Genomic DNA, 20,388 nt, shown 5'->3' with positions numbered 1-20,388 from the left:
AATCTCTTAAGTTCTTATTAATTGTTTTAGCACAAAGAGCTCCTATTTTCATTCCTATTTTCAGGGAAAAAATAGGTCCCATTTTATCTGAATCTTTATACTTTGCAGAAGTTATAGTAAATAAGGGTTGTTTCTTTACGGGGTTGTTTGAAATTTGGTGCGACATGCTGGGCACATGATTTCTAACACTGAAATAATCAACTGTAATTAAGCTCAGTGTCATTTGCAATTAGGTTCTGTTTTACTCAGAGAAACCATGCAAACTTGAAAAAACATCAGAATAATTTCAGGTTTGCAATGAAGCCGGAAAAGCTTTGGATATATTCATGCTTTCCTCCAAAGACTTTATACAAGCTGAGTTTTACACATTATGCTTGGAAGCACATCAAATTCAGTTCTAAGTGATTTGCTTTTTACTGTTGTTAAATTAAGTACCTTCTTAAAAACTATGTCCAAATATATATCTAAATACATAGACAAACAGATGAATTCACACAACCCTACTGATATGTTATTGAAAATGGCAGCACAAAGCAATGCCTTTGTAAAGTGTCACCCAGCACTTATAATCAATGACAATATATGCTGCTAAGCAGGCAGCATTAACTGCTTCGCTCCAAATGTCAGTAAGGAAATACAAAGATTTTTCATCTAAGAAAACTTAAAGAAGGCAGAACACATTGAGTACCCTAAAAAGGCCAATCCAAAGAATGAAGGGCAAATCGTTTCTCAGTCCTGGTATAATTTTGAAGTCTGTGTTTGCTGTCCCAATATATATTGAGCAGTAACAAGAAGGTTCGTTTGAGCTTTATGCTAAAGCTAAATATGTTTAGAAATTGGAAGTTATAAGCAGTGTATATTAAGAATCAATGCATAAACAGCATCCAACAGTGACACAGAGACAGCAGTACATGAAGGATTTGAGTAATGTCCTGTCAGGATTTATACGTACATATTGCCTGAGCCCAAAATGTAACTATGAGTCATTTGGAATTATACAATTCTCTTGACAGTCTCCAACAAACAGATGAAAATGAAACAGAGAATTTTGTAGACAGGAACGTTTGTTCACAACTGGTTATCATTCCACTTAACGCAATGACAAGGTCCTGGAACACTTCACTATTGGAAGTAATATTCCTAATAGATGTGATCACTCCACTTTTTCTGAAAATAACATTAATTAGTAGAGCTGTCCTAAAGTTGCCATTACCATGTTCAGTCACACTACTAAGTTATATTATTCTGACCTTTTAAAAATTATATTGAAAACCTGATTGGAAAAAAAGTTCCTGAAGATTTATGATTCATAGTGGGATCAGAAACTGCCAAACAAAACAAAACAAAACAAGAACTATGATGAAATTCTTTTTGTGCAGAAGATGGAGATTAAAAATGTTTAACTCAAAACCAGTAAAATTGCTCCTGTTACAGAGTTACTGGCATTTTATTTATAAAATATCAAATGTATATTGCAAAATAAGGTGCATTTCAAATTTAGCATACTAAAAGCTTCATAATGAACTATGAGAATAAGATACTGTCGAAATTTAGTTTTGAAAAAAAAAAAAAAAAAAATATCTGCCACTTAACTACCCATTTCGACTTGGTAGAAGAGTTTTCTTCACGGTGACATGAATGAGATGTGTCCATGTCCCAATTTATTGCAGTTAGAACAGCCACTGGTCACATACACAAAACTACTTGAGAGTGAAAATTGATGCTTTTCATGGTTATAGGCAGATGATTCAAAACAGAGCAAAAAGTTTTTCAAATTTTACTTCCCCCCCTATTTATTTTTCAGTGTATTTTTCAAGCTAGTTCCAAAAATCTTTTCCCAAGGTTGCAATAGGTCAAAGTGATTATCTTCAATTATTCCGTGCCTAGAAAACATGGTGTGATTCAGCAAAGCAATTAAACGTGATTAAAGAGAGAGCCATATTAGCAGAAGCACTAACTTCAGTGAGGACGCAAGCAGTGCTTGAAGCTGAACACCACGCACACACTCCCTTCCTTACCACACACCCAATTAGGATGGCTTCTTGGCACTGAGGAGGACTTTACCCCAGTCTTTAGTGAGGTCCTCATTATACAGCATGAGCAGTGTTAATTGGCAAACGGTTCCATTCTCAGAAAATTAAGTTTTTAAAAAACTTTTTTTGTTTTTTGAACTTTACAACAAAACCAAGGTTTTTCAAAGTTTTTTGTGGATGTGTAGATGAAAGGATAGAGAGAAGGAAAAGGCAATGTGAGAAACGAGTACTCAAGTTTTAACGTTATGCTGTCTCTGATTTCAGACTGTTTTCTTCAAATACAGGCTGTCCACATCAGCCTCCAATTTTCTATCAGTTTGGCAGAGATCTCTCTGGATTTCACCAGAAATCCCATGTTTGAACAGAAATACCACTTTGAATTAAAACTTTAAGAATACGTGCATGTTCCCACAGCTGAGAACCTAAAAACTTCCCAGTCCCTGGAAGTATGAAATAAACAGATTACAGACTTGGTGAAGTGGGATCAGAAGAATTAGTAGAGGGTTCATAGTCTTTCTGAAAACTACCTGCACCTCCTGTTTCAGAGCGCAGGCTGCAAGAAACACTGGAGATCTGGACAGATAAACTGTATATTAATAAGTTTCTTCTTAGACTTCCTTGACAGCAAACAATTACAGCTTTATATCATTACAGTTGGTATCAGATTAATAGATGTTTTTTTGTTGTTGTTGCTGTTTTGTTTTTTTTTTTTTAAATCCTTCATAATGTAACTGAAACACAACCGTTCATATGAAGCTATTTAAATACATCTTAGTTCAGGGTTTTACAGGAGACAGCAGGAATGTTCTGTGCTTTAATGTTGCAATGAGTAAGCAGTGAAGCTAGATACTAAACACAGTGCGAGGCCCAGGTGTTTAATTTTCCATTACTTCTAGGACAAGAGGAGTAATGCACGAATGCCTCTGGGACCTTACACAGCCTTCACACCTCTTCACGTGATGTACTGTGGACAGCTCTTAGCACTGCACATAAAAAATCGTAGATATCAGTAGACTAGAAATAATCCAGACAGATTTACTTATTATAAAAAGAAAGTGTGACAAATGGAAATATGATGGATCGGGGCCAGCTTCTTAGCCAAGACATAGCTTACTTCAAAGCTGTATGACCCAGTATCTGAAGCAACACTCAGAGACAGAAAGAAACACCCTTTAAAAAGTCTTTAAAAGACTGTGGAAGAAAGAACTGGAATAGTAATTGCACTGTTCAAACGTGCTGAAATCAGTCTGTAAGCATCCAGTGGATATCTGCAGAATTTTATCTCCTAAGTGGGGAACATTAGGAAGAAGGGATGGTATGAACTCACTTAAATGATATGTGTTATTTTCATAAATTAGCACATGCTGATTCAAGGGATTTAATCATTAGGATGAATCCACGAATAATCTGAAGTAGAGCATCACTGCTTTATGCACAGCTTGTGCCAGCTGGTGCACTGAAAGACAGAAACGCAATAAGCAGCATCAGTATCTCATGAGGATTTTTTTATGTGACTGAAAAACACAGTGAGTGTTTCTCTTACAGACTTCGTCCACAGACAACTGAGGGGAGTTTAATTAATTAAACATAGCAGTGAAATGGCACTTGCTTCTGTAAAACAAACAAATAACAAAATCCACGTTATATCAGTAGACGGATACTGGCAAACCTAAGAAAAAATATATGCGTATGCTTTTTCCCTTGTTCTTTTCTCTCAATTGTTTTTAAAAAAGAAAAAAAAATCTTATCCTATATTGTTAAGTTTCTCTGTGGATGTTAAGACAAATCATAACATGTTCTATTCTAAAATCTTCAATGAAAACTTCAAAAGACTTCCATAGGACCCACAATTAGGATTACTTCCATTACTTTCCTGAAGGATGCAGGGCTATAAAGAGTGGATTTTTCTCATCCCTCTTTGGTCAAGGAATAGAGGCTGCTGTTCCACAACATTAGACAGCTATCTTAGAAATCAGATCACTCTATGCTGTCACTTTTCTCCCTAGAATATAATGATTTTTTTTTTTCAGAAATTGATGTATTTATATTAATGCATTCCATTGAGAACTTGAAATATAATAAGGAAATATTATAAAATATAAATGTAAAGCTGGAAAATAGGTCCGAAAATGCCATCAGGTAACAGTCTATCCCCTTTCCCCCCCAAAAAAATGAACCATTCATTGAAACAGGTTTTCTAAGGAATTATTTTAGAAGATGCAATGTTGGAAATTCCACTTTCATATCATATCATAGAATCATGTCATAGAACAGCTTGGGTTGGAAGGGGCATTAAAGACCATCCAGTTCCAACCCTCTTGCTATGGGCAGACAAACAATCCACTAGATCAGGTTGCCCAGGGTCCCGTCCAGCCTGGTCTTCAACACCTCCAGTGATGGGGCATCCACAGTTTGTCTGGGCAACTTGTTCCAGTGCCTCACCACCCTCTGAGTGAAGAATTTCCTCATAACATCTTTCTTCCTAAACTACATGGTCTCATACTTTTCTTTAACTGACAAGCCAAGAAAGACAGCTGAAGCAATTTAACCATTAGTTAAAGTACCATTTAATTGACTTAGGGCTAGCAATTCTTCAACACAATGAAATAAAGCCTGGCAAAACCCCACCTTATTTCTCTCTTATCTCTCCTTTACACATTAACCTAAGAGACCAAACTTAGTGAGGATTTTTTATGTGTACACAAGTAAGTTAGGTTATCTTAAGAGCACTATTGGGATTTAGTATGTTAATCCCTCAAAACTACTTTGAAAGTCCTAATCTAAAAAAATGAGAGTTGCCTATTCATTAAAGGATCCATTCATTATGACAATATTGACTGTGCATTAACTTAATCCATATACTTACATTCAGTTAGAATTTGTTAAATACCTAGTTATCTGCTAAGTGTAAATGACTTCATATGCATCAATGAGATTTTCAAACAAGTTTCACAGGCAAAGCTGTTTGGGTAGAACAACTATACTCTGCCATGGAGAGTATTCCAGACAAAAAGCTAATCATAGGAAATACTTTATCGTGGAAGTTCAATAAAGCAATGAGCTCTAATAAGCTTAAGAAGTTACTCAAGGAGAGTTTATACAGGAAATCAAGGAGTTGAGGATTAATCACTTACATGATATATTATAAAAATGGCTGCTTAACATTAAACTAGCTCCATCCTTTATGGCTTTCTTGTACTTCATTTTCTAATATAAAAGTGACATTCTATTCCCTCTGTAGCCCTGGTCCGACAGAATTTGTCTGGATGTAGTTGTGTACGTTGACATAATGAGATCAGGACATTATGCTTCTCAAGCTGTTTCTTTTATTTAGCACCTCTTTGCAGATATGCATCTTCCTGGAACATTTTTCTGTAAAGTCATGAACTTGTGCATTGTATTGTTTTTAGGAGAAATATAAATTAGTCATAAAGCTAACATAATTGGAATTTCAATCTTTATTTAGCTGCTGTTCCATCTGCCTGAGTCTGAAACCCAATGTACAAATTTGCATCTGCACTACAGTAGTGGAAGAAGTGAAATAGTTTTAATAAATTATTCTGAAAGTTATTAGATAGAGGTCAATTCCCAATCTTTTTGAACTCCATTACAGAACCCTCATTTAATTTTCTGGGAATAGAATTTGGCCCCACTCACTTATAAAATGGGATTAAACTTCTGGCTTTCTTCCCAGAACATGGAATGTCACTACACCCATGAAAATCTGCAGAGTCATATCACAGAGCTTCCCAAAGATGGAAAAATCTCCTATGGAGTTTTATGAGAAGGATTTTTTAGTTCCTTAGATTGCCACCTTCAACTTGAGCCCACTTACTCTGTCATTCATAAATTAATGAAAATGCCTTAAGTCAGAAGCAATTTCTTGAACTTGCCTAGAATCTGTGGGCTTTCCACATTTAAACATTTTTCAGTATGCATTGAAAATTGAAGAGTGAGTGTGAGCAGCTATCATTTCTGTAATACCATAATAAAGGTCAAACATTTGTCAGATTGAAAGTGACATTAATACCTTCTGAATTCTTATTAGTGAGGGTCCATCATGGTATCATTTTCTTGGAGAGTAATAGGTCAGCTGTCAAATCTATCACCATGTCTGTCTCTATTTTCCTTCTTTCAATCCAGGACCAAAGAGAGTAGGAGGAAATCCAAGAAATACAGTTCTCAAAAGTACCGATTTGACAATTTTAATTAAAGTCACAAGTTCAAGCATATGGCACTCCATTACCTGGAAAACCTAGAGTTGATTTTTCATGGTACACTGACCTAAAGAAATTGAATTTGAGTATAGGATTGCACAAAGCATTTGTATTCTTACATAACTACCAAATCAAAAAATCTGAATGATTTAACCCATAAAATATGAAAGACTAGATATCAGATGACATTGACTTTATACTCAAGCGAATTAAAAACGCACTTTCATGCTATGTGTGTTATCCTGGCCTTGGATTCAAACAGGTCACAGAGAGGAGTTATGCTTTCAACTACTGGGCTGAAACAGCTGAGCATGAAAGTATGAGTAAGAGGGAGAAGCCAGGCTCCATTTCACCTTCACATTTACTGATTAGAAAGAGGGAGCCGGATGAGAGGCCAGATACCTCTCCCCCATATGCTGCACACACTGGAATACTTCTGTAGAAGTGACATTTACCGCCTATGTGATAAATACTTGGTAAATGCCAATGCAAGGATCAGGTGTCAGTGAAATTGCTTTATATTATTCAAAGGCATGATCTATTCCCCCAAAACAGATGTGTAGCTCCTTGTAAGAGTCATGATCTGATGGTTGGGCATCTCAAAGCACCATGATATTTGGTTAATAACTTAGTATATATATTTTTAAAGCGTTTACAATATGAAAAAAGTAATAAAATGGAAATGCAGTGAAAAGAAAGACATATTTTACATAACGCAGTCATGCTTCTGGTTTTAAATGTCAATGAGAGCCAGCCAAGTTACTTGTGTTTTATGTATTGTGCGTGTTGGTTTAAGAAGAACATAAAATTATGTAAGTGGAAAATATATTATTTTAACTGCAGAAGGCAAGTCAAGTGGCAAAAAAAAAAAAAAAAAAAGAAACCAGAGGAAACTGCTCCTGTGTTGTTTGTCAGTCAGAAGTAACTGCACTATTTTTAAAACCAGGCCAAGATGCAGAGAAGCTTCTAAGGAAAAAAAAAAAACATTAAAAGGAAAGAGTGGAGAAGGAGAAAAAGGGGCACCAAAATCAGTAAGAAACAATAAAGAATGAAAATCTGATGTCACTGGAGCCAGGGCAAATCAAGAATAATTTCCATTTACTTCAAAAGAAATTCCTCCAGTTTAACATTTGCGCTACTTCAGTGAAAATGTGAGCCACAGAGATGAAGTTAAAAACTATGAAAGTGATGAAAACAGTCAGGATTCATATACAAATAATCATAATCAGGGTTCTCTTATTAAGTGAAGTTTAGTTGAGAAGGGAGGAAAAGAGAGTTTCCTTATATTTTAGCCACTTGATAAAATGTTCTCCCCAAAATAGGACAATGATGATCTAAGATCAGATAAGCTATTTGAAGTGGTCTATAATCATGTTTCACACAATGTAGAGTTGAATACATGATGATATGAATCATAGGAATGAATGAAAGCTTTAATGAAGTGAACGAACACTCTAATTCTCTGCATTATTTAAGTAGGAACATATAGAATATTTTTCAGCATGAATAATTTCTAGTACCAGTCTAAAAAACATTTGGCATAAGTTCAACTTCCACAGGTCTTTCACATAAGATTCTACAGAGATAAATAAAACGGACATGATGAAAGTACGGAGACAAGAAAATTAAGATTAAAGAGGGAGAATTGGTAATCCTAGCAGTACATATGTAATTGTAGAAACATTTCCTTCTTTGAAGCACCCTCTTTACTAATATCCACATGTAAGAAATAATTATTCTTCCAGCTCTTTAGTGTAGTATGTCCACAATCCTTCAGGTTTAATCCAAAGGTGTAAGGTCACTACAAAACTTCTTTATCTGATGTACGTTAATGTTATAGCTTTAGAAAAGTTTTTCCCGGTTTTAGCTACCTACTGAAACACTGTAGAAGACTGTACTGTGTATTTAAAAATCTGTTATTAGTACCTTGTTAGCATTTTGAGTCCCTGAGGAGGTGGATGTTGTTGCAGGTTACCCACAAAGAATCTACTTTCAGTAATGAGGAGAGTAACTCTGACATCTGTCAACTGAGTAAATTCTACTGTTTTGTAAATATTGATCAAACAATCATGGTTAATGATACAACTCTGTAAGTGAATTAGACAAATGCTCCCACATGGCTATCAATTTAATTTCCCAGACTAAATTAGCTTCTTTTGTAAAGCAAAACCCTTTTAAGGAAGATAAATCGTTCAGTGACATCAATGTCCATTTCAATTACAGCTTTATTCCGGTAGAGGCTGTTCTGCATAATCCACCTGCTGTTTGCCTGGTTATATTGTAAGAAAATACAGTAAGAACCATATAACACTAACCTTGAATATTTATATCCCATTTCTCTGAAATATGATAGCTGATGTAAACAATAACCAAGCAAGTAATTATCTTTTTGTACCAGCTCATACAGTCAGCTGAGCTAAAATCCCAGTTGTTAGAAAATACACTGATTTAATTCACCTGTGTAGAACCGTGTTTCAGAGCAGCGGTGGAGATAACAGCTGTCAGCCGAGCACAAACTAGATGCAAGAATGGGGAACCACAACATACCAAAATGATCCTCTACTACAGGGCTGAGAACATGTTAAAAGCAGCGTGATTTCCTCTTAGGAGTAACCCATGCATGACTCCACAGCCTACTTCAGCAAAGACAAAACTGCTTGGGGTTTAGCTCAGTTGGCTTCTCTACAGCAAGAAGAGGAGCAGGAAGGATTCTAATTTTTCCCCTTTAAAGAAGCAGGTAACACGTCTTCTGAAAACTCTCTCACTTCAGATGTGAAATGCTGCTTCCTGAAGTTGGGCAAAAGCTCGCCCCTGTCCTCAGTGAACTTTGGAAAGTCTGATATGGAATCTGCCATGTCTTTTTATTCCTGCGTGTCATTTTTTATTGGCAGCAATTTATTAGCTTTGAAAGACCAGAACGGCTCCTTAAAATGAATCTCAGCCAAAGGATCGTTTATCTGCTCGCAGTTTTGTATTTTTAAGTGTTTATGTTAAAATAAACTACTTTTTTTTTTTTTTTTCCTAACATCATTAAATCTTAAACTTGATTTTGTTAGAAAAGGGCTATTAAGGCTTTCTCCCAAGAGAGTCTTTTACTTGATACATTCTGGTTGGCATATAATGGGTAGAAGAAAAAAATCTGACTAGGTTTTTATTCGAAATTATAACTACTCTGCCTTTTTCCCTCATAAGAAAGACAGCTGCTGTTTAAATGATCTGGTGTTACAGGAGGAAAGAGCAATCTTTATATCACTGTTCTGCAATGTCAGTATGTATATTGATTGCCCAGCAGAAACAGGGCACAGCATGAATCTCAAAGCCCTGTTGTTACATTATGCAAAAGCAGATAGTAAAAAGGAAGAGGTTATAAAGGCAATTTGCATATTGCATGTAGGGCTTAATGAAGCTCTTTTTGAAGAGGGTCAGCTTTTTTTTTTTTTTTTTTTAGGATATTCAGGTGACTATCTCAATAGGAGTAAAGTGCCTAAATGCCTTTAAAACTCCCTTATGGTCCTCATTCTGACAATTTCATTTCAAAAACTGTGATGTTACTGGAAAAATGAAGCAACTCATATTTAGACTATGAGAAAAGTTTAATGTTTATTTTTCTCTAATTTCCATGTGTCCTTCTGTATATTTGACCCCATTTTGAGAAGGCACAGTCCAAGGATCAATGTAAATAAGCAAGGAGGGAGTTTGCAGCACAAGCCCAGGAAACCCTGCCTAACAAAATCTTCTGGAACTTCAGTTGGGGGCTGCAACTACATCATGGATAGCAGATTATCTGGTCAAAAACTCAGACCTTAACATACTGCAGCAGTGTCAAACCTAAGAAAATGCTAATCCCTTACAAATGCAATTACTACCAGGTTATTTTGCATAAGGAAGCCCCCCTCTTCCCTAAAAAGGCCATAATGTCTGACCTGATGAGCCTGAATCTTCCATGAATGTTTAACAATGGACAAGATAAAGGCCTGAAAACAAACAAACAAACAATTGGACTACAATTTTATACTGGTCCAGTCTTACATTCTCTGGGAAATTATTCCTAACTGTTCTGTTCCATAGACACTTGGGTTCCTATACCTATGATTGTTATCTATATGCCAGCATATACTGAATCCCTTCCCCTGCCAGCCCACTGGTGACTATGAATCCAGTATCACTTTTGACAGAACAACCCAGCTACCCAGCTGGAGTTATCAAAACATTCTTTCAGTAAGAGAATTCACATTAACTGCTATCTCTCAGCTGAGGTCACATCATGTGTCAACTGAGTCCAAGGCTGTTCTGTTTGCAGCTTATTCTTCTGTTATCCCTGCGCAAATCAAACAACATGTCGTCAGTCCCCTTCTATTTATTATAGATACCTCCATCAAATTTGCAGTGTTGTTGTAGGAAAAAATTATAGAAGTTATAAAGGATTATTGTGAATAATTGACGGCAACTGAGGGCTGGACAGAAACTTGGATGTCTCCTCCATATCTAATTCCAACATTTATTTTCATTCTGAATATGAATGAAAGTCAATGAATCAAAATGAATTGAATGAAATAATCTACACTTTTCTTCATAATAAACATGATCTGATGAATCATTTAAATGAAAGTATTTGCAGCAAAAGATTGATCTCTTTGTAACCAATTGTTATCTGGGAAAAAGGCAATGGCAAATGGGAAGGCTGATTTATGATCACATGGAATCAGATCATGGAGTGCTGGATGGAACAGTTGCTGCTGCAAAGTGCTTGTCTCAGAACCAATTATTTAAATGTGAAATTATGCACTCTGTGGCTTTTTCAAGGTTTATTTTTCATTTTTGCTAGCCATTACTGTATGTACCCTCACCTCTTCTGCATGCACACACCGTTCAGAAGTGTTGTTTTTTGACCAATTAAAGATTTGAGACATGCAACACTGATGTTTTCTTTTCATAACATGTAGAAAATAATTTTTAAGTAATATTTTTTCTTTTTACATTTTTAAACTTCGAAAGTATTTTGGTTGTATGGATTTATTAATATCTCCAAAGTAGAGATACTGCTGTATATTACTGATGGCATTGCTAGGAGCTAATCTAATATTTAACTGGGGTGACAGACGACTTAATAGTTGGTTTAAGGATTAAAAAAGTCTTGCTTCCTACTCTGGTTTGAAGGGTATACTGGAGAATATATATATAATATTTTTTTATGGCTTCTTTGGGTCCTGTTTTTTGTTTCTTTCTGACTGAACTGGGTCAATATCTGCTTCATCACATCTTCTGAAATTATGAAAGCAGCCCAAATAAATATATATATATATTTTTAAGGTTATCTGAATACTCTGGCAGGGACAATTTACTCAAACCTGTCAGTATAAATAACCTCAGAAAAAGATGGGCAAAGCTGGACTTTCAGGGGAATTTATAAAGATCTGTAGCAGGAAAGGAACAGTTAGCTTTGTACTGTTTTGTCTAGGTTTGATATGGAAAGGCTGATAAAAGAACATCTATGCATTACACTGTATATTGGTATATGCAACAGTACTTTTTTTTTTTTTTTTTTTTTTTTTTTAACGTAAAGTTGTCAGACAGCAAGAAATACATGAGAAATAGAAGCCCAGCATTCACTACACCACAGTTTAAATCAAACCCCAAACCAGATATTAATATTTTTAATGCTGAAAATTGAATGTTATTTGTAATTTCATATTGAATGACAGTTAATATATCTTTTTTTAATATTATCAGTGAATAATAGGCTGAACAGCAAATTTTAAAAAGGACAGTTTTCTTTGATTAATTCAGTTGTCAACATTAAATTAGGAAAATTGGAAAAAAAAAAGAAAAGACAAAATAACACTAATTTGCTAACAAAGACTATACCTTGCCATTTCCTTTCCTTGTTCCTGTTGCACTTACCATGAATTAGCTGCCCATTGGATAAATTATGTACCTGAGGTTATCCAAATTTTCTGACACCCATAAATACATCAATAAAAAAATCATATACGGACATACATTATAAGCACATCAAGATCTTTATAAAATATAATTTGTGAGATCTTCAGTGAACATAGAGATAGCCAGTTCGGTGTGCTTTTGCTTAGCTGAAATAGGTAAACAACACCTTCTAAAGTCTACTGTGATATTTGCAAGAGAATGTATATACACTTTTGAGAATTAAACTTTCTTGAGACAGCTAGATAGATGTAGATATAAATGAGGAATCTGTGTCACTGAGAACCAGAAAAGGATAATCAATAACAGAAAAAGGAAAGGTCTCTGTTTGTGGGAGCAGAAAATGATGGTTTGAGATATGCAAAATGATACAGTCATAAAGTCTCTGGATTATTTTTTAGAATTTTAAGCCTAGAAGATTCAAAATGCAATTAATTCTCTTCTGTTTTCTTTTCTAAAAAGCCTACATTTTATGCAACAATTTCAGTTTACAAGCATTTTTCTCATTGTCATATAATAGAATATTCCACAGACTATTGCTTTCTCCTTTTTTAAATAAATAAATAAATAAATAAATAAATAAAAATAAACATTTTAGTACCAGGTTCACTTTTACCGTAAATTCAAATAACATCAGTTGGAAGAGCCAACAGCAGTTAAATGAAGTAAACATCTTCTACCAGACACTCCTTTCCCCAGAGACACTGTAATAAGCAAGGGTCTTTTCTGAATCCAGACATTTTATTATCTGACTGAATGTGGAAAAAAACAGATGATTGTACAGATTGGATACTTCACAAGTATGCCAAAACAAATCTGGAAATAATCATTGCTCATCATAGGGTGTTTTTTGTTTGTTTGTTTGTTTGTTTGTTTGTTTTCTCAAATATATCAAAGTAATATCCTTAAGCCTAGAGAGGTCCCTTCCAAAAATTGTAAAAAAAAAAAAATAACTTTAGTTATAGCTCTTTCCTTCCTCACAGGTTACTGCTAAGCTTGCTAAGCTTTCTAAAATCAGAGTTTAAACTCCACAACTTCTAGAAGTTTCAATTAGGAACAGGCATTAATTTCAGCAATGCCTTTTTGTTAACTAGAGTTTAGGATTAAACACATTGCTATTAAATACTGCACGATGACTGGTTTTCTGGTTGTCCCTGAGAATTATGTTTACAGCTGTGGGTATTTTATAAATGGCTAACAGAAAAGATATCATGACATTAATGCTTTGTAGAGGCAGTTGCAACTGACAGTGTACAAGACAGCAGTCCCAGATACCCCAAATATGTATCACCTAATCATTTTAGGACTGATGGAACTGTAACATTTTCAGAATTTAGATACAGACCTAGATCACAGTTTCATATCTGACCTAAATAAGTATAATAGATCAAATTAAATCGCTACGTCCAAACATCTGCAGCCCTTCAAATCGTGATCTAATGAACTGTGACCAATTCAGCACGTCAAGGCAGAATCACAAGCTCGGAATAGCTATGAGTGCTCTGCAGAGATAGAGTTGTTAGTTCATTTTGTTCATTTGTTCATTTTAGTTTGTTTGTTTTTAATAGATAACTAAAAACGATTTTCACAGCAGCTAATTGTGTAAAAATAGAGACTGATTGATATGAGCAACTTTTTAGAAGCATTAGAAAAAGTACTGGTAAGATAGGCTGGGATATTAAAAACAAACTTTGTATAAATTATTGTTTGATTAATGAAATAAGTTCATTATTGCCTTGGAGCATAGCATTTGCATAAGATGTGAAGAGTGGAGAAAGGGGAGAACAAAGGTCAAAGACAGCATGTACTGTTTTACATTTTACATGATCTTTGTCTATAGCAGAAAGCATGTATAAGACATTTTAACTTCCTTTCATTATTTGCGTGGAAAACAAAAAGAAAACGAAGCCCTACAGAACAGTTGAGAAATTTACCCAAATCCTTTCCTGTGAATCTGATAAAGAAGAATCAGAAAAAGAAATAAAAGCAGTACAGAAGATTCTAGAAAGGAAGTCCATATATGCCTCACAGGAAATCCATCTGTGTTATATATGATGGGTCTGCATAATGGCCAGTCAAGGTTGAGAGCTTAGAACAGGACAAAGAAATTAAGTCAAAATGTCTCCTGCCATATTTCTCCAGCAAAATCTTTCTAATCTATAAAATATTTGTTAAACATGCACAACAAACAGCATACAGCACCGAGTTTTGTACACTCCTGGGATTTAGGATTTAGGAATGGGGAATATTCAGAATTACCAGAGCCTAGCTCTGGAGCTGATCAAGGGAAGCAATAATTATGAAATCATAGCTGGATTTTGTTGGTAGTGTAACATATTCCATTCATTTAGTGAAACAATTACTGTGGCAGCTGCTGCACTTGCCTCCAAGAAATATTAGAAATGCCACCACAATCATTAAGAAAAGTTCAGGAACAAATGACAAATCATTTTATAGGAACATCTGTTTTGGGGAGGAGTTAAGGGGAGTGACGGAGGGGCAAAATCAAGAGAGCAACGTCTCACATATAGAATAAATTTTTGTTTACAAAAGCAATTGATACGTATACTGAGAAAGATATAATATAAATGAATGCCACAGTGTCAAATACCACTCCAAGGTGACACTACATGATTTACAAGTTCACAGTCTTCTGAAAAACTTTGTGTTACATACAGCCAAAATCTTTTAAAACAAATTCCCGAGAATTTAATTTTTCAGTGGATGGCTGGTCTAGGTCAGTCCGGTTGGCCAGGTGTTTGGAAAAATCAATGCCCTTCCTCCCACCTCACAGAATCACAGAATCACAGAATTTGTAGGTTGGAAGAGACCTCAAGATCCAAACAAAAAATAATGACATTATTTCAAGCTCAAGCAATTGCTGTCCTTTTTGGCAGATTTCCCAAATGAACAAGGATGAGCTTCCCAGAGACATCTACAAATTTGTGTGTTTACATCCCATTAAAACTAAATGAACACTGGGTATACAAATTCCTTTCTAAATGTGTTTGCATCTTTGGAGGTGTTTCCTGCTATACAGCCATGTCCATTACCAGTAGTTCTATGTTTGTCTGCTGGCAAAGCAGTGCAGCGAGCAGTGCATTTGGGTAGGCAGTTTCCCTGGAACTGAACATCATGCATCTAAACTCTCAATAAAATGGTCACTTGAGCCTGACTTTCATGACTTTGACGTACAACATACTCTAAAACTGAACATCAGTGAAAGGAAGGTCATTGTTTACTTAAGAAAGGATCTTGATCTTAGTGTCATGATGCTCACACTTCTTAAACCAGGCAGATCTGTGATACTTATTCACCTATTTTTCATATATTCAGTCAGACAGGTACAACTTTCCACACAATCACTTTATTGGTTAGACAGAAGAAATTCTCTTTAGCTATTCTTGGTATACTGTTATCTTCTGAAAACACACAGACATGTCCCTGAAGGCGTTCTCATTGCCCTGCTAGGTAACTCATACCAATTCAGGGAACAAACAAAGGCCGCAGCACAGGGGTCCAGCTCTCAGACATGGTATCTCAACACATGGAAAATGTGTTTGATACAGACTGAAGAGCAAGACAAGCATGCAGTCTAGTAAGCCTGCATATTGGTCATTAATAATCTTTATACACCAAAGACAACAATGCTTAGAACTAATGCACCCTGCCTATCCATTGACTTTAAAAAGTAGTGACCTTACATACTTTTAGTTCCTTCATAAGACAAGCTAACACTGCACAATTTTGTAGTTATGTAAATTTAGTAAAACAAATAATTTAGTTAATCTTGCCCACAAAATTCCCAGTGCAAGATTATACCCTGTTCTCCAATGATCAAAATTACATGAGCACCAGGATTTTTTAAATCTGCTTGGAAAACACAGATTTGATGTTTCCCTTGCTAACATTGTAGCTAAGCAAGATCCCTTGACAATGCCAATTTTTCCTACATGCACTCCAAGTTCAGACTTCCATTTTCCAGAGATTTCCCAAATGGAAAAGTTCTAATATCCTGCAAAATAATAATAAAAAAAAAGGCTAATGTTAATGTTTTTAAACAATTGATCCCACTAACCATGCTTTCTGTGTTATGGTGCTCTGCCAATCTTCCCTGCTACTACTAGAGTAGGGAGCTCAAGTGCTTGAGAAAGGGCTCAGGAGCCCAGGCTTCTCAGGAGGTCACATCCACAAAATACAGGCTTTCTGTTTCATTTCAAAAAGATTTAAGAAATGCAAACTCTTTGCCACAAGCTTCTTTATCTCAGCAGTGCAGACTGCAGAGCGGGGTCAGAGTGACTCCTCCCCAGAGGCAGAATTTGGATGTCCGTGTTACAGAGAACATCAGCATTATTTTCATGTTTCGACAGAATGATCCCCAGTAAAAAAAAAAAAAAAAAAAAAAAAAAAAAACAACAAAAAAAAAAACTTTGCTTCATTCATTTTGCTCTGCTCTTTTAAACTGAAATATCTCCAGAGAACAGGAAAAACACATGCAAATTCAGCTTTCAGCTTACTTGGGGCAGCACTTTTCATTCTCCACCTGCAATCTTCTGAGTGCATCTCGTAGAATCATAGAACTGACAAATACCCTGTGCTGTAAGGGACAATTATGGCCCATGTATGTAATCCCCTCAACCTCCTTAGAACTCTAAAGTTTCACTTTCTTAAAGAATCATAGAATATCCTGAGTTGGAAGGGACCCACAAGGATCATCATCAAGTCCAACTCCTGACTCCACACAGGACCACCCAAAAACCAGACCCTGTGTCTGAGAGCATTGTCCAAACACTTCTTGAACTCCGTCAGGTTTGGGGCCGTGACCACGTCCCTGAGGAGCCTGGCCCAGTGCCCGACCCCCCTCTGGGTGCAGACCCTTTCCCTAACCCCCAGCCTGACCCTCCCCTGTCCCAGCTCCATGCCGTTCCCTCGGGTCCTGTCGCTGTCCCCAGAGAGCAGAACTCAGCACCTGACCCTCCGCTGCCCTCATGAGGGAGCTGCAGGCCGCCTTGAGGCCTCCCCTCGGCCTGCTCTGCTCGGGGCTGAATCTGGGCTTCTCTTTTCCTTATTCACCAAATGATGGGACTGAGGAATTCCCCACATTTTCCAAGGTTTACCCCACCCAAGGCAGCAGTGACCAGCAATCCCTTTGCTGGCTGCATTGCCTCTGGTTACTGCCTTTCAAACGCTGGGGAAGACCGTGGTCACGCTGAGGCTGTGCTATGCTGGGAGCAGTCAAGCTGTACAGATTCTAAGTCTATGATTTAGAGTGAAAAAAGGGCCCTCCGTGTAATTGCAGTCAATGATTTTGTTTCAATTTTAAGAAGTCAGTTCTGGTTTTCTTTTGAAGGTTTCTGGTACAAAAAAATAATTTTCTGCATCCCACTCTGAAAACAATGACAGATTCGTTACCTCAGGAGAATCTTTAATGTGTGAGACTATGTTTGTGAGCCTTAAAATAGTATCTAGACTATGGAGTCTCTTTTTTTTTATCTAGTTTTGAAAAGCTGAAATGAGCTGGCCTATTTCTCTTGAGGCTTAAATAATGTGTGCATCTAACCTCACATAAATAAGATAAGGAAGAGGAACAAATGTAAGGAAGCACATAGCTCCTAAAAATCCTGAGCACATCATTCACAGTAGTTCTCCTGAGCTTTGGAGAACTGAAAACATGAAGCTGACAAAGAATGTTGCACTTACAAAACAAGAGCGTTTATCAACTGCTGCATTTTTTTCCTTAGCTGTTATGAGAAAATTCATTTTGTATTCCAAGTTTCTCCCATTTATTTTGCACCTGGGTAGCATATTTCAAAGCTATACTCCCTTCTCCCTCCTCTCTCCCCACCAGAAGCTGCTGGTGGCATTTCTGGGTACTAAAAGGAGAGCAGACCTCCCACCTCCTCTCAGGTATGCATGAGATACTTTTTCTCCTGCAGTTCTGGAAGCTTGTTCCACCTAGGAAGAGAGTGGTGAGGCCATCAGTCAGTCAGCTGCCAGCTAATCCTCACAGCAGCATTAGTAGTAATGTCACCCTTCTGCCCTCAGTGAGATGTCACGGTAATGAAAAGAGGAACAAACACTTCTGGAACAAACACTTCTGGAACTGGAGAGGGGAGTGTAAGAGAGGGGATCAAAAAACAAGAATCAGACCTGGAAGCTCCTGCAATTACTACCAGCTCACCTGCTAGGACAACTAGTGCTAGGACAACTAGTCGCCAGGGCTGTCTACTGTTTGATGCCACAGCAGTTGTCCAGAGGTAAGTAAATACATGAGAGACATACCTCCAAAGTAAATTCAGCATATGATTTATTCATAGCATTTTATGAATGAAAAAGAAGGAAAATGATTATGAATTAAATTACTGGTGGAAACTGGGAAAATCTGGACAAAACTGCTAGTGCTGCCAACCTTGCAATAAGCATACTTAGGGCTTGAGCAGATCAGATAATCCCACTGTGCTTCAGTTTCTCACCTGGTGGATTGCAATGGCACAGCTCTAAGCATGCTCTTTGCACATCTGGCAAGTGTGGAATCTAAACTGATTGGACTGTCAGCTATTTCTTACTTGGAGTCAACTCTGAAGAACCATTTTGAAAGTACAGGTGCTTGGACTACATCTGAAATAGGGAACACAGGTCTTTCCAGTTCCTCGGTGTGGCTGCATGTCCATACTGCTTTCCAGTCTCACAGGAATGGGGAGGCAATGCCCAGCGCCCCTCGCTGCGGGGAGAGCCTGGGAGCAGCCCCAGGGGGATGTGTGCTGCCTCCCACACAGATACAAACCAGGGAGTCATAGGACCTGTAAAGACGGTATATGCTGGGGTGATCAGATATTGTGTTTTGGACAGTAGCCAGAGGAAAACAGCTTCCTGAGATCCAGACTCTGGCCACAATTCATTGCTGACCTCTGAGAACCCGGGGACTCTCCAGCCTAGTTGTACATGCAAAAGCCAACGCTGAGCAATTTGAAAAGTTGATACCACATGTCTGTGCAATGCCTAGCACAATGGGGTACTAAGACCTGGTACAAGAAACAGTAATAAAAAGGTTATCTAGAAATGTGTTTCACTGGTGCAGAAAGTTCATTAATCACCACTGAGGTAAACTGAGAGAAAGGAGTCATTCGTGTGAGTTTGCAGCGAGATGTCAGACAAAGCCTTTTCCACCTGACAGAAAGTGAAGTGCATGTGTTGGAGTATTCTCTCAGAGAATGTAAGAAAAGGACATCTTGGGCTCGCATTTGGGTACCTTAAGTAGTGTCATTCTGAAAAAAAAGAATCAATGCTAATTGCATTTGCTTTCAAAAATACTCCAAATTAATCTATTAAAATAGAGACGCCTCAGGAAGTAGCTCCTGTTATGCATATTAATAGACAAACAACTGCTTAGTGTTTATTCTCTCCTTTTTATCTGTTTTCTAGTGAAATCCCTGCAATGGCTGTTTGTACAACTCAACCATGTAAATCCATCTTACTCTTTTCATTAGTTCCTGAGAGACCAGGTAAATGGCACTGCTCCAGTGTATTGTTCACAAGCACTACAGCCTCTACTGTCCCCTGTATAGCAACAACAACAAAAAAAGAAAAGAAAAGAAAAGAAAAGAAAAGAAAAGAAAAGAAAAGAAAAGAAAAGAAAAGAAAAGAAAAGAAAAGAAAAGAAAAGAAAAGAAAAGAAAAGAAAAGAAAAGAAAAGAAAAGAAAAGAAATAAAATAAAATAAAATGAAAAAAAAAATATGTAAAAGTAAAGAGGCTAAAAAATACGTGTTAGGATGAACTGATAAAGACAGTCAGACCTGACAGGTGACAATCCACCCTTACTGCCATTCCTGAAGGCAAAAGGGGTGGGACAGCTTTTGATGCATGGTCTGGTGAGAGAATAAAGAAAACCCAGATGAGAAGGTGCTAGCCAGGAGCTCCAGACTGCGACTTTGCAGAAGAGGTTGCTAGGCAGCTGCATCTGGGACAGCACGGCCAGTACGCTGAGCCACCACTCAAGTATAACATCAGCAGTGCTGATAACAACAGCAGGCTGTGGGGTTTCAGAGGAAGCACCTCTTCAACAAATCTGGGATTCTAGCAAGAAGTTCAAATTAGGAAGGCAGCCACCTCATACATGACACAAAACCAAACTTTAGAATATCTGTGTGTCCTAGGTAGTTATAGGCATGTGAATACATACATGTATATGAGATACTAG

Source organism: Anas acuta, chromosome 17, assembly GCF_963932015.1.
Source record: "Anas acuta chromosome 17, bAnaAcu1.1, whole genome shotgun sequence".
NCBI lineage: Eukaryota > Metazoa > Chordata > Aves > Anseriformes > Anatidae > Anas > Anas acuta.
The sequence above is the reverse complement of the archived record's forward strand: the minus strand, read 5'-3'. Positions refer to the sequence as shown.